General features: G+C 43.8%; 1 protein-coding gene across 10 annotated transcripts in view; it reads right to left on the bottom strand.

Moving 5' to 3' along the window:
- PCBD2 (pterin-4 alpha-carbinolamine dehydratase 2) overlaps nucleotides 1-13,642 on the bottom strand; it is a 43,415-nt gene that overhangs the window by 23,642 nt on the left and 6,131 nt on the right. The window lies entirely within an intron of this gene.

The raw sequence follows: 13,642 nt of genomic DNA, 5'->3' as shown, positions 1-13,642 counted from the left end.
CAAGTAATCACTATTTCAAGTCTGAGAACCAGCAATATCACTACAGACAAATACAAAGAGAAAACATAAATTTCTCTTACCTACCCAATTCAAAAATAGAAAGAATATGTATAAAATATACAACTGTTCCCTTTTAAGAAACCCTTTCTGAACCACTCAAAAGCCATCATTTGCCAGAGAACTGGCAAGTGTGGAAATGTGATAGAGGATTTACAAAGATTTAATTTCCTATGAAATAACTCTTCCCGAATTAAACAAGCCTTCTTTATCTGAAAAAAAAAAATCTCTAAAAGAGAAACATTTCTATGAAAATATTCCCTACCCCATTGCCCTAAGCTGTGAGAATGTTAGCTATAAAGCCCTGTAACAAAACATTTTCCTTCTGACCTTCTCAAGTAACTTGAAGGGCTTGATTTTTTAGCTTCAACAGATCAATGCAATCTAGATGATGACTTCCATTAAACAAATAAATGGATCTATGCCTGATTTCAGTGGGCATGAAGATCCTGGGTATCATCAGCAAGAAGAACCTGGTATGACACCCTGATGCTCTTGTGATAAATGGACAGCATTTATTAATATACGGAGCATTTAGAAAAGGTAGGCTCACCAAGCCTCATCGGTGCTATGAGGTTAGTTATGATAGAAAGGCACTGGTTAAATTAAACAGGGCCTTCCTGTTCAATGGAATACTCTATATATCCCACCATTAAAAATCATGAAACAAAATATTTTACTGACAGGAAAAATGTTCATCATGTATGAAGTAGAAAAAATGTGACTGAGAAGAGTGTCCTCAATATGACTCAAAATACATATATATAACCATATGTATATACATAGGAAATTCCCTCGTAGCTCAGTTGGTAAAGAATCTGTCTGCAATACAGGAGACCCAGGTTCAATTCCTGGGTAGGAAAGATCCCCTGGAGAAGGAAATGGCAACCCACTCCTGGAGAATCCCATGGACAGAGGAGCCCGGTGGGCTACAGTCCATGTGGTCATAAGAGTCGGCCACAACTTAGTGACTAAACTACCACCGCGTACATACATATGTACTCACAAAATATGCATTCACACATATTGCTTCGTAAGTGGGCAAAAGATACATTTTTCTTCTTGATACTTTACTGTGTTTTCAAAGCTACAAAACATACTATGCAATCAGGAAAAAAAAAATGTATTTATTAACAAGCTAAACAGACCACACAAACCTAACAGGGTGCTATCATTCCGGTAAGAGAGAGAGGCCTGGTTAATCTCTGTGGGGTATGAGTAATCCATAAATGTTAAACCTTTCTATTTAAAGCTTACAGTTTTAAACAAATAAGATGGAAGAGACTCATTTTCAAGCTTACATAACAGAATCATAGATAAAGACATTTAGAATTACAGTGGCCCTCTCTTCTACACATCTGTATCCATAGCTGAATGGTCAGAAAGCTGGCATCTCTCAATGCAGAAGTGTATCTTATCCGTGCAGAGTTCTAATTTGCAAAGTTAAGTTTTTAGAGGCTCTCTGCAGACCTTCTATCTGGACGTGACTTTCTCCTCCAGGTAGAAGATGACCCCCAATCTACAACTGACGTAGGACAAATAACTGGTCAATCAACTAATGCTTTCAGGACAGGGCATGCAGAAACATGTGGCAATTTACAGGTCAAATTCCTATCAGTAGCTGCTTACCCTTTCCTTTAAAATATGCATGGAACATATCGCCTCTTTGAAGCCCTCCAAAATTAACACCATTTCTTAAATACAACAAAGAAACAGACTCCATTTTGAACAGCTGAGTTGTTCATTCGAAGGTCTAGGATGTTCCTAAATAGAACAGCATCCGTATCTTGAATTATTCCACAATCCTTCAAAACACAGACTTGGGTTAGAAAAGAGCCGTGGCCTTAGAGTAAGTAGGAAGCCGGGCCTTGGAAGCATGGCTCATTGCTGCTTCCTCTGTGAGTCTGAGCAGCTTCCTTCCTACCACTCCTAAACTGGGCTTCCTAATACCCAAACTCACAAGACTGCTGGGAAACTTCAATGAAACCACCTACATTATTTCCCAGGTCACCCAACAATGAGCTACTAATGCCTAGAAAACACTCACTGGTTTGTAAAATACTTTGTGACTCTCCAAACTGTCAGAAAGAAAACTGACTTGGCTGCATTTCAGGTAAATAATGCTTTTAGAATTACCTATCAATATTAAGAATGACCTCAAAGTAACATTTTTATATCAAAAAATGTTTACATTAAAAATGTATCAAATTTTTAAAACTTTTCTATCTGGAAGACCACCAAGTTATGATTTAAAATAAAAAAAAGAAAGAAAGAAAAGAAAATCGGCCAAGAGGGCTAAACCAGTGGCTATAGAAAAGGAAAGGGATCTGAGATTAAAAGAACTGTCTGGAAACAGAAATGAGTGCCTAATTGATAACAGGCAAAAGGCCTGCAGCAGTATGACATCTGTAGAGTCTTGGAAGAACCTGCCATGGTCCCTCAAGGCACCAAGATTTATAAAAGTCTGGGTGTGCGTGGCTGAACTGTGGAGCCAAAATATCAAGTAAGTGCCAACCCCAGCCATTCCTTATTGGAGATGATTTACTAGAGATGCCACAATCGGCCTGTTTCTTTCTCCAACACTTTTAAACTGCCTGCAGAACAAAGGCACAAATCAGCGCTGTTCTGCTGGGAAGGGCGCCATGGCCCTAAAGCGCATCCCATCATACACAGCAACTTAGGGGCCGGTAAGTTGGTCACCGTTCAGAAACATCTGCGTCTAGGAGTAAGGAATGAGAAGGAGAAGTCCCTGGTGAGAGTTTTAGGTAATAACCTGCAGGAGACAAAAAGATAAAAAACACTATGTTCCCCTGAGGCTAAGGGCACTGACCAGGGTCACCTATATGAGCCCAATCAAGGGGCTTCGTGGATTCAAAATACCTAGAAGATACGGGGAGGGCACTGTGGGAGGGGTTCACAAGCCCAACCCAAGCCTTGGCCCTCAAGGTACTCACACGTTAGACACACAGAGACAAAGCTAAGTCGTCGCAGTCCTCTGTTACATGATCTAAGCTGCACTTACATCCTAATTCTGCCACTGGTTCTCTGGCAGCTGCACCCCTAGGCCTCATTTGCTTCATCCCTTCCAGCGCTAATGTTCACAGGTTGACTATAAAACAAGGCTGAAAGAGAACCACAAACAAATAAGATCATGCAAGGGCTGAATTACAAACAGAAAGAACAGAGAAGAGACTAACATTTGTGGCTACAAAGACTTATCTAAGGCATGTGAGCTCCACTTCCTCTCCAGGCTGGCCTGCACCCCCCACCCTACCTGAATCATCCTTCCGATGGCCATGGATGACTCCAGGCTGCTTCATCTGTGATCATCTTTTAGAACTCACCTTACCTGCAGTGTCGGCAGAGCTGATTCCACTCTCCCTTTTAAAACACCGTCTTCCAAAAACAAATAAAATAAAATAAATAAATAAAAAATAAAACACCGTCTTCCTTTGGATTCTGTGCACAACACTGGCCTGTCTTCCTGTCTCACTGTAAAGTCTTTCTCGGTGGTCTGCCCGCACCTCCTCTTCTATCTAGCCCCTTAATGGACTGAGCTCCTCACACTGCAGCTTCTGCCTGGGCGACCTCATCTATTACATTCGCTTGGCTCCACACACATCTATGTCTCCCCGGTTACCTACAACGCAGACATAACGCTACCTTGTTGGAGGTGATGGAGGAGTGTCTCACAGCAACTCACACTCGACAATATCCAAACCAGAACCCTTGATCGCCACACCCAAATCCTGTTCCTTTGCCACACCTACCCAACTCAGTATATGTCACTTCTGACCACTCACTTCCTGAGGTCCTGAACCTGAAAGTCGTTCTTAACATCCCCTGCTCTTCTTCCTCACCACTCATCACCATTCCTCCCTACTCAGGGAAACTTGGGTTTTCTCCTGATATTTTTATGCCCTGCAAGAGTTATGTGTGGCATCACTGGTCCCTGTTCATGTAAAGAACTGAAAGCAGCTCCAGCCTCCAAACCTTTCTGCTTCCCTCCATCACTCCCAGTCCACAATCTCCTGCTGTGTCCACCTAGTGACGATGTCCCACCTGGACGAATGCAACAGCCTCCTTACTGTTCCCCTGGTGTGACTCTTGCCACCTTCTGCCTCCACTTCATCCTCTAAGTCCCACATAGTCTGCCCACTTTCCATTACGCTGCACCCTTCCTGTCTTCTTCCTGTCACCTTTCTGTGTGGCCATGGTGTCCTATGTACATGAATGCTTGGCTGACGCTCTAAGAACGTTGATGATGCCAAAGAGATGCAAACACCAGGTTCTTACCAGACTGTGCTCCAAAGTCATCACCCAGTTCCTAACAGTAGTAAGGAAGAATGGTTACACTGGTGAATTTGGAATCACTGATGATCACAGAGCTGGGGAAATCATTGTTAACCTCATGGACAGGTTAAACAAGTGTAGAGTCATCAGTCCCAGATTTGATGTGAAGCTCAAAGACCTAAAAATATGGCAGACTGCCCATCTGGTTTCCTTACGCTGGCAACCTCAGCTGGCATCATAAGAAGCAAAACAAAAACAAAGGAAAGAAAGTTCTGACATTCTTTTCCTAGGGATGCAATATACACGTGCAAATAAAATACCAAATGGACAAAGGAATAAAAAGAAAAAGAAAATGCATCAGCTTATTGGTTCCTTAAAGAGGTCTTCTCTGACAGCTCTCCTCCAGCTGAATTCGGGTTTCCCATTTTTCTCTCCCACATTTTTCTCTCTCTTTTCTGCAGGAGAGGTGGTATCCACACCAACAAACTGATGCAGGGATTGCCGAGCTCAAACCCCAACTCCATTAGTTCCTTAATCTAAATTTTCATATCCTTCTCTGTAAAATGAGTCAAATATTCTCTTCGAAGACAGGGATTTATGAGGATTAAATGAATACACGTGAAGTCCTCAGCACATAGTACCTGGCCCAGAGTTTGAGTGTTCATTAAGCATTAACTATTAGGATGTTCCTTCATGGCACTTATCACAATGGGCAATTCTACATGCACTAGTTTCTTTGATGATGCTCTCTCTCCCCTACTATACTGTAAGCACCATGGAAATGGGGGAAAGACCTGCTTTGCTCACCAAGCATCTGTGTCTAGTACAGTGCCTGGCCTACAGTAAGGCCACAGTAACTGTTTATTAGTGTTGAACGCATAAGATTAAAACAAAAAAAAAAAACCTTTCTCAAAACGTGTAGCACGTGATAAGCTGGGGACAGGATAGGCGTAGGTGAGATGTAGTGTCGGAGGGGGAAGAACAGCTTGAAACTGCAGGAAAGAAATGAACCGAAGCACTCGGAGAGGGAGCTCTACCTCCACTATGTTCCTGCTACCATGTTCCTCCACTGCTGCCCCTACTCCCCCATCCCTGCTTTCCCCACTTCTTCAGTGAAGGGGATGAACAGCACGACTCGGGCACCTCGCCATTCTAATCTCTAATAGACTCAAGAGGTAAGGCTAGAGACACCAGGTGGCTTTGAAGTCCTCTGAGAAGACGATGTCCTAGAAAACATAACAGGAAGGAACTGGCATTTTCTGAGCAGAGACCAACTTGGCTACAATGAAGCAGCACGAAAGCCAATGAACGCAGAGGGCCTAGAAACAAAAAGCCATGGCCTCCAGGAGAGTAAGGCGGAGGGGAGGTGCACCCAGACGGGAAGCACAGTCAGGTCCGTCCCTGGTGACTGATTGCCAAGGCAACTCTTCAGTTTCACGCCTGGGGGCTTGAGAGAATGGTGGTCCAGCTGAGACAAACAGGTTTCTTTTAGGAAATTTCCTTGTAGGAAAGACAGAAAGATAAGAGTTTGCTTACAGAGACATTAAACCTGAGGCAATGCTCAAAGAAGGAGAGAGTGCCACAAGGACCCTCCTCACCAGCCTTCAGCCCAGCTCACTGAACCAATCTTAGGGCTCTCACCGCCCCACATGTCACAGCAAGATGTGCCCTCTTGCTCCTCGTCCCTGACCTATGCCACCTGCTGAACCCTCCCCCATAACTCCCTCCCTCTATAAAACCTCTCAGATTTATCAAACCCCTGCCCCCACTCCAGGCGGGCTTCCTGGATTACATCTCTTTCAGCATCTTAGTATTTCATATTTTAGTGCCTGGTTAGCATGGCAATTTAAAAGATCAACTATCCATATCTTATACAAGTCAGATGTTCCACCTCCGCAACAAAACTGGCAACTCTCCTGGGCAGGGACGAAATCAGCTATTCTGCATCTTCCTCCTTCCCGGCCTTGGACCTAGGCAGTGCCAGTCCTTCAGTGGTCTGGCTGTAGCGAGTCCCAGAGATCTCACTACACTCACTGATCCTGCCATAGGCAGGCCCTCTGGCTCCCAGTGGGGAGACCACATGGTGTCCAGCCCCGACTGGGCCTGCTCCAGGCACATGGTGCACATCCGTGGCCAGGGTTGCAGAGGCAAGGACAAGGCATTTCAAGCCAGTTTGATGAATGATATAGCAGAAGGCCACAATCCTGCCCTACTAGCTGAGAGCACAGGAGCAAAGTGATTCATTAGTAGCATTTGCTATTTTGATAGAACTGATTTTAACAATACAATTAAACTATGCAAATAAATGTAAAGGTCTCCTTTAAATCATTTTCCATAACCTCTGATTGCTCAACAGTGATATCTGGGTTGCTCCCACACAAGTACAGCTTTGTTTGTTCTAGCTGGTGAACAGTCCCTTTCTCAGGGAAGTATTGTCAAACCCATTTTAGGCAGAAAAGTAATCCAACAGGCAATCCTTGGAAAACAAGGAAAACACAGAAGAAATAAAAAAATAAAAACAAAACACCTTTCTGTACCAGAGTAGGATCTAAAAACATTGCTAAGGGAACCAGAGATGAGTCCCTGGTAACTGTGACGCAACCCTAAGTGACCATGGCCAGGCCACGATCTCAGTCTGGGTCAGTGTCCTGTAAAATTCAGGAGACTAATTCTAGTGAGTTAGTCAGAATAGCTCAATCCAGCCTGGATCAGAAGGGCAGTGTGATAGCAATAAATTACCTGCGAGACAGGGGAGAGGGTGTATTACTTTCTTTTATAAAAGTTAAACAGAAAAGAGCACAACACAGAGAGCTCAGAGCCAGGGTGAGCTCAGGGGAGCCACGTGCCTCCTGAGGCCGGAGCAGCGCTGGACAGCACCTGGCCACAGAAACCTGAGTGCGGAACTGCATCAGGCACCCCAGGTCCGTATTTCAGAACAGCTGGAGGCACGTTTCTGTGCCATGGCTCTAATGCACCAAAACTCTACCAACCAAACTCTTGCTGTGCAAACCTAAACACTATTGATAATGGCTGCACTGAAGCAATGGGCTGGCATACCAAAGAAAAACAGAAAAGAATAAGACCAAAATATTTTTAAGTGATTACTTAAGGTCTCCTTTAAATTATTTTCCGTAATTATCGAGCCAGCAGTCCATTGTTATTAATTCATATACAGCCTATTTAAGCGGTACCAGCAACGCAGGCTGAAATCAAATGCCTCGGTAATTTCCTAACTTTCGAGTGTTATTTTCTTGTCAGTTAAATTTAAAGCAGCCCATTTGTGACCACATTATACCAAGTTAATCTCATCTAAAGTGCTTCTCAAACCCTAACAGCTACACTAAGGTTTTATACTAATGAAAGCAATTTACATAAATGAAATTTATGTCAATGCATTTCATGACAAATTTTTTATTTTATAATAATTATAGTACTTATATGATAACATCTGTTGATATTCACAGTCTAAACCTGGCAAAGATTTAAACCCACAACATTCTCCATGCATCATGTACATTATCTGTGAAAAGCAATAAAAAAGCAATGAATGCATTAATCATACCAATATCATCTGCAAAGCATAAATCTGAAATGCCTTTCACGTCAGCTCAGACTGCTTTTTATTTTTTACACACCTGATTTTATGCCATCTGTAAAAGGGCAAGACAAAGACTTTTGAGGAAATTATATTTCTTGGCTGTTTGACTTCTACAAAATACTCAGGCAAAGTTGTGTAAACAGAAGATTTACTATACGACTAAGAAAAAACGATGCAGTTAAAAGTCCATTTTTATTAAAGGACGGTGTAATGACCACAGCATTTTCACATTGCAGTGTGGTGTCATATTTGCATTTTTTACACCTGTTTTACATTTCCCCTCGTCTAACTATCACATGTGTTTTTACAAATATACATCAGGCCTGAACCTATTCTATGACATAAACAGCAGAAGCAAGACTCTGAATGACATTTTAGGCTCTAATTTCCCTATCTCGATGGACATCAAACCAACATCCCAGCCACCACCCGACAACATCAGCATGTCCTTCCCAGGACTCCCCAGGGCTCCAGGAACAACTTCAAAGTGAAAACCAACATGAATGCACCACACAGATATTCTTATGAGCTTCTTAAATTTTAGGTAAGTTTACAAAAATGCTTACCAAAAAAGGTTACATAAATGTGTGCATCTCTACTCTCCACTCCAGTGATAACTATGAACACTTTCTCAGGGTTCTAGCTGGCTAACAAAGCCCACCTGTGGGCACATGTTATGAGCAAGCTACTGGTGTGATACTCAGACAAGTTTTCACTTTACCTGGCTCCTGGACACACAGATACTAGCCTAAACTTTAAAAGCAAAATGATACCTTCTAACCTCCATGGTGCTGAAGCCTCAGGAACATTCTCACTGGAGTGTTTCTCTGCCTTCTCCAGGCAGTGAACAACCACTTTCCAGAGTGCTCAGATGTGACGTTTATATTACAGCATTATTGACTCATAGCTTTGACGCGCACCAAGATGTAGCACTCAACAATGAACAATAAGACCTGAACTAATTACTTCACAAGGACAGCGCCTGAGACCTCCACCCACGTCCTTTGAGGACCGTTAAGATTTTCATTAACAGTTGTCTGCCTTCTGGTATCAACAAGCCTTTGACTTCACTAACTGTTTCAAAATGTTAACCACAAGCCTATTATCAAATTCCTCAATAAAACATCTTTACAAAGTAAGTCAGCGACAGTAACTTTCAACTGTTTTACAGCAGGAGCTCCGGGCACAGGAATAGAAACCATTTTACAAACCCCAAACTCACATATGGTGCTACTGCAGCTAGACACACAGAAACCTCCCCCCACTGGTGCAGCTGCCACAGCCGCGGCCATTCTGAAGGCCTCTCACCACCCCAGTGCCTGAAATCTTTTAATGGCAACAGTTACATTAACCAAAATGTGATGGACAAGATAACAGCACGAATAGAGCTTGGACCCTGCCCTGCGAGAGATACTCTACTTGGACCAGCTATTGGACTGAACCATGTACTAACAAAAGAGCCATTTTTATAGGTTAAACCTGGCTGAGCATCAGCCAGTTCCTAAGAGTCCCTCTAACAAAATCGAATGCCCTGCAGGCAGGCCCACCTAATAAAGCCTAGACAAGGTATAGGAGCTCCTCCAGGAATGCAGAGAACTACAGGTCTTTCTCACAAAGCTCATGAATCAAAAGTGCGCTCCATCACCAAGTGGAAACTCTGTATCTCCTGCACCCAGAACTCTTCATTCACTCAAAAGGTACCAAACTAGGTCAGCTGCCCCACCCCCACTCTTTATCTATTCCTGATACAAGTTTGTTTCTGGGCTGAACAACAGAGGTCCAGTATCCAAGAGTGAGAAATCGGATAGCCTTCCCCCATGGCGGGGGAGGCCTCTGACGCTGCCGGAACCACCTGGCTCCTGCCCTGGAGGGCTCCACCTGCTGGCATCTTGGGTAGCCGGTGCCTGGGTTCCAAAGCTTCACCTTCAGCACCTGCTTCCAAAGCATAACATTTCCTCCTCTGACTTTGTAAGCTTCCCACTTGTCCCCACATGACAGTGCCTAATAGAATGTATCTTTATGGAAGGCTCACACCCACATTCCTAACTGACATTTTGTTCTTTCAATGCAGTCACCCTGCAGTTGCCAAACACCTCAGAATACCTTCACAGGCCACCTAGAGACCTCTCCCTCCTTATGTCTACACGAAGAGAAAGAAAAGCAAAACTCCTTTACAAATGCTGACCCCACCCTGAGTCTAAGCACTCCGAATGTCGAAACTTCCTGCCTCAGCCTTGGCACTGCTGTGCTCAGAAAACTCATGGAGTCTCACCATTGCCTTTGCATCGCCACTGAGGAAAGACAGTGGGCTGACGGCAACTGAAACCCATGGCCACTTCCTCCACCTATGCCATGAGGATCCCTTGGGAATTTTCACACGTGTAATCACACTAAGTATCTCCACTGATCTGAGCTACCAAATGCACGTGAAGTATTTGGAACTAACCATATCTTGGAATAAAATGTCTGAAAAGAAAAAAAAAATCTTCTTTATAGTAAAACCTAGTATAACCCAAAGCATTGAGAAGTAGTTTTTCATCCAGGGTAAATGAAAATCTTTCTAAAATGTGTGGTTCAAATTCTACAGGAATAAAATAAATGAATTCTAAAGCAAACTTAGGATACCGTCTCATGTATACCCACCACATAAACAAAGCATTTAAAAACTGTAACACCCAACAAAGGTAATCTCACTTCTGAAAGATTTATTATAAGTAAAATGACAAGACTATGTAAAGAACTGAAAAATGTTCACACCCTACTTAGCGAACAAAACAGAACATTTTTTACCTATATATTCAGCAAAGGCCAAATATATATATATGCTAATACCCAGTGTGGAGTGAAGCCTTTTAAGGGAGACGCAGGTCGTCAGCTCTGCCCACAAGTCCCTCCAGGGTATAAAGTCAAGGCCTGGAGAGGTGCTGTCACATGGGGCACAGCGGGCCTCCCATAACTCTGCCAAGGGCAGGGCTGCAGTGAGGGAGACATGGGCTTAGCAAGGGGTACACATGCGTGTGGAAATGCCTGCTCACAATAAAGAAATTACAAGCCCAAGGGGCTAGAGTGGACATCTTGTCATATCCATCTGGCATACACAGGGAGCTGTACCTAGAAAATAAATGTGTAGACTCAGACAACGGGTAAGTGTATTTTAAAAGTTGATAAACATCACTTAACTGCCCTGCAAAGAGGATGCATTAGTTGACACTCTGATCTCTTCACTCTCCATCTCTCACATCACAGCTGCACTTCCTCCTCACCAGCTTAGACTCCAAGGTCCAATATTTTGACCCCTTATCTGCACATGTCCTTAGTTTCCTTGCCCCCTATTCCGCCACTGCACTCTTCTAGCAAAAGTTCAGCGCTTCTTAGAAGTTCATGCAACCCAACGACAAAAAACAAACAACCTATTCAAAAAATGGGCAGATGATCCAAATAGACATTTCTCCAAAAAAGACATAGAGATGGCCAAGAGGTACAGGAAAAGATGCACAGCGTCACTGATCACTGGAGAAATGCGAACGTAAACTACGATGAGGTGCCGCCTCACAGCAGCCAGCATGGCTGCCTCGAGAACAGCCACAAAGAAATGCAGAAGAGGGTGTGCAGAAACGGGAGCCCTGCGGGGGGGATGTAAACTGGCAAAGCCACTGTGAAAAACAGTTTGGAGGTCCCTTAAAAAAACTAAAAACAGAGTTGCCATACGATCCGACAATCCCCCTCCTTAAGCATCTATCTGGACAAAAAGATACACGCACCCTACTTTCATCGCAGCACTATTCACAATAGCCAAGACACGGGCATGACCTAAATGCCCATCAACAGACGCAGGAATAGGAAGTCGCAGTGTGTATAATAACGGAATACTGCTCAGCCATAGAAAGGACGGAATAACACCTGTGCAGCAACATGGGTGGACCTAGAGATCATACTAAGTGAAGTACATCAGGAAGAGAGAGAGAAATATCACATGCTGTCACTTATATGTGGGATCTAAAATACGACACAAATCTACCCACAAAACAGAAACAGACTCACAGACATAAAGAACAGATTTGCTCACGGGTAGGGATGGACTAAGAGTTTGAAATTAGTAGGCACGAACTATTATATAGAGGCTGGATAAACAACAAGGTCCTACTATACAGCACAAGAAATTATACCATGATAAACCATAGTAGAAAAGAATATGAAAAATAATGTGTATATAGATAAATAAAACTGAATCACTGAACAGTAATAATTAATACAACATTGTAAATCAACTGTACTTCAATAAAAGAAATTAATTAAAAAAAAAAAAAACTTCAGCCTTCATTAAGCCCAACCCAGCACCTTCTCCAAGCCTGTGAAAAAACACACAGGATCTTCACCTTAAATGTTTGCCCATAAATCTCCAGTGACACTGAGACTGCTCAGCAATCAACCACATTTCACTAGTTCCTTCACTGTCTTAGTCTCTAAGAGGACTGTTTCTTGCCTATTTCCCTATTTCCCCAGATCTCCAACACCCCTCCCTCCCACCCTGACTCATTCTCAGTTGATGACTTCACTTTAAAAAAACAGAAGCCATCAAGAGAGATGATGACTTCACTTTAAAAAAACAGAAGCCATCAAGAGAGAACACCACCTCCTCTTCCCAGGACAAGCGCAGCAACCTACCTGCACCTGCGCACGTGCACTCAGCATCCCTTCCTATCACAAGGGACACGCGCGCCTGCACCTCCACCTGCTCGCGCCAGCCCATCCCAGCCATGATGGTGCGCTCACAATTACCCTTTCTGGAAGCTCCCTGTTATCTCCAGCCTGAACTCTGATCTCGCATCTCCAGCTGCTGACTGACATCGCCACTTAGGTGACTAGTATCTCAAACCTGACATGTCCAACACAGGGATTCTTAATTCCCTATCCTGATCTCTGCCCCACTTTCCTCAGCCAAGAAAATGACACCACCCTTTACCCTACAGCTAGAGCCAGAGCCTTGGGATCATCCTTGACCCTCTCCCTCTCCCCACATCCAATCTGATAGTCTGGATTGTCCTACCTTCAAAATAAATGAGAAATCCTTCATTTCTCTCCACATTCCACTGCCACTGCCATGGTCTCCCACCTTCTCTCGCCTAGCCTATTACATAGCAACTCCCACACTGTGCCTGCTGCCCTCTTGCCCTTCCACCATCTGCTCACAGCGGAACAGCCAGGGTGAGCTCTTTAGAATATAACCCAAACCATGGCACTTCTCTGCCTGCAATTCTCCAGGAGCTGTCTTTCACAGGGTTAAACTCAAACTCCTTGTCAAGATCACAAAGTTCCTGTGCTTGGCCCCTCCCTCTCTTTAACCCCTTCTCCCTTCTGTCCCCTCCAGAACGCTGGCCTCCTGGCTCTTCCACAATCATGCCAAGATCCCTGCTGCTCTAGGAATCTGGTCCCTGATGTCTCTTTACCCGCAGTTCTCCAGCTCCTCACGTGCTGAACTCCCTTGTATTACTCAGGCCTCAGAGTCCCCTCTCCAGGCCCCTCCATCATAAACAGTGAGCTCACCTCTTCACCCCTCTCCATCCCAATATCCTGCTTTACTCTCCCTCTTGACTTATCACTACCTAAAATCACACTATCTATTCATTTGTTTATTGCCTAACTTGTCCACTAGAATGGGAGCTACATGCACTTAGAATAGTGTCTGGCACAGGG

Source organism: Ovis canadensis, chromosome 5 (assembly GCF_042477335.2).
Source record: "Ovis canadensis isolate MfBH-ARS-UI-01 breed Bighorn chromosome 5, ARS-UI_OviCan_v2, whole genome shotgun sequence".
NCBI classification, from domain to species: Eukaryota; Metazoa; Chordata; class Mammalia; order Artiodactyla; family Bovidae; genus Ovis; species Ovis canadensis.
This window is presented reverse-complemented; position numbering and strand designations above follow the sequence as displayed.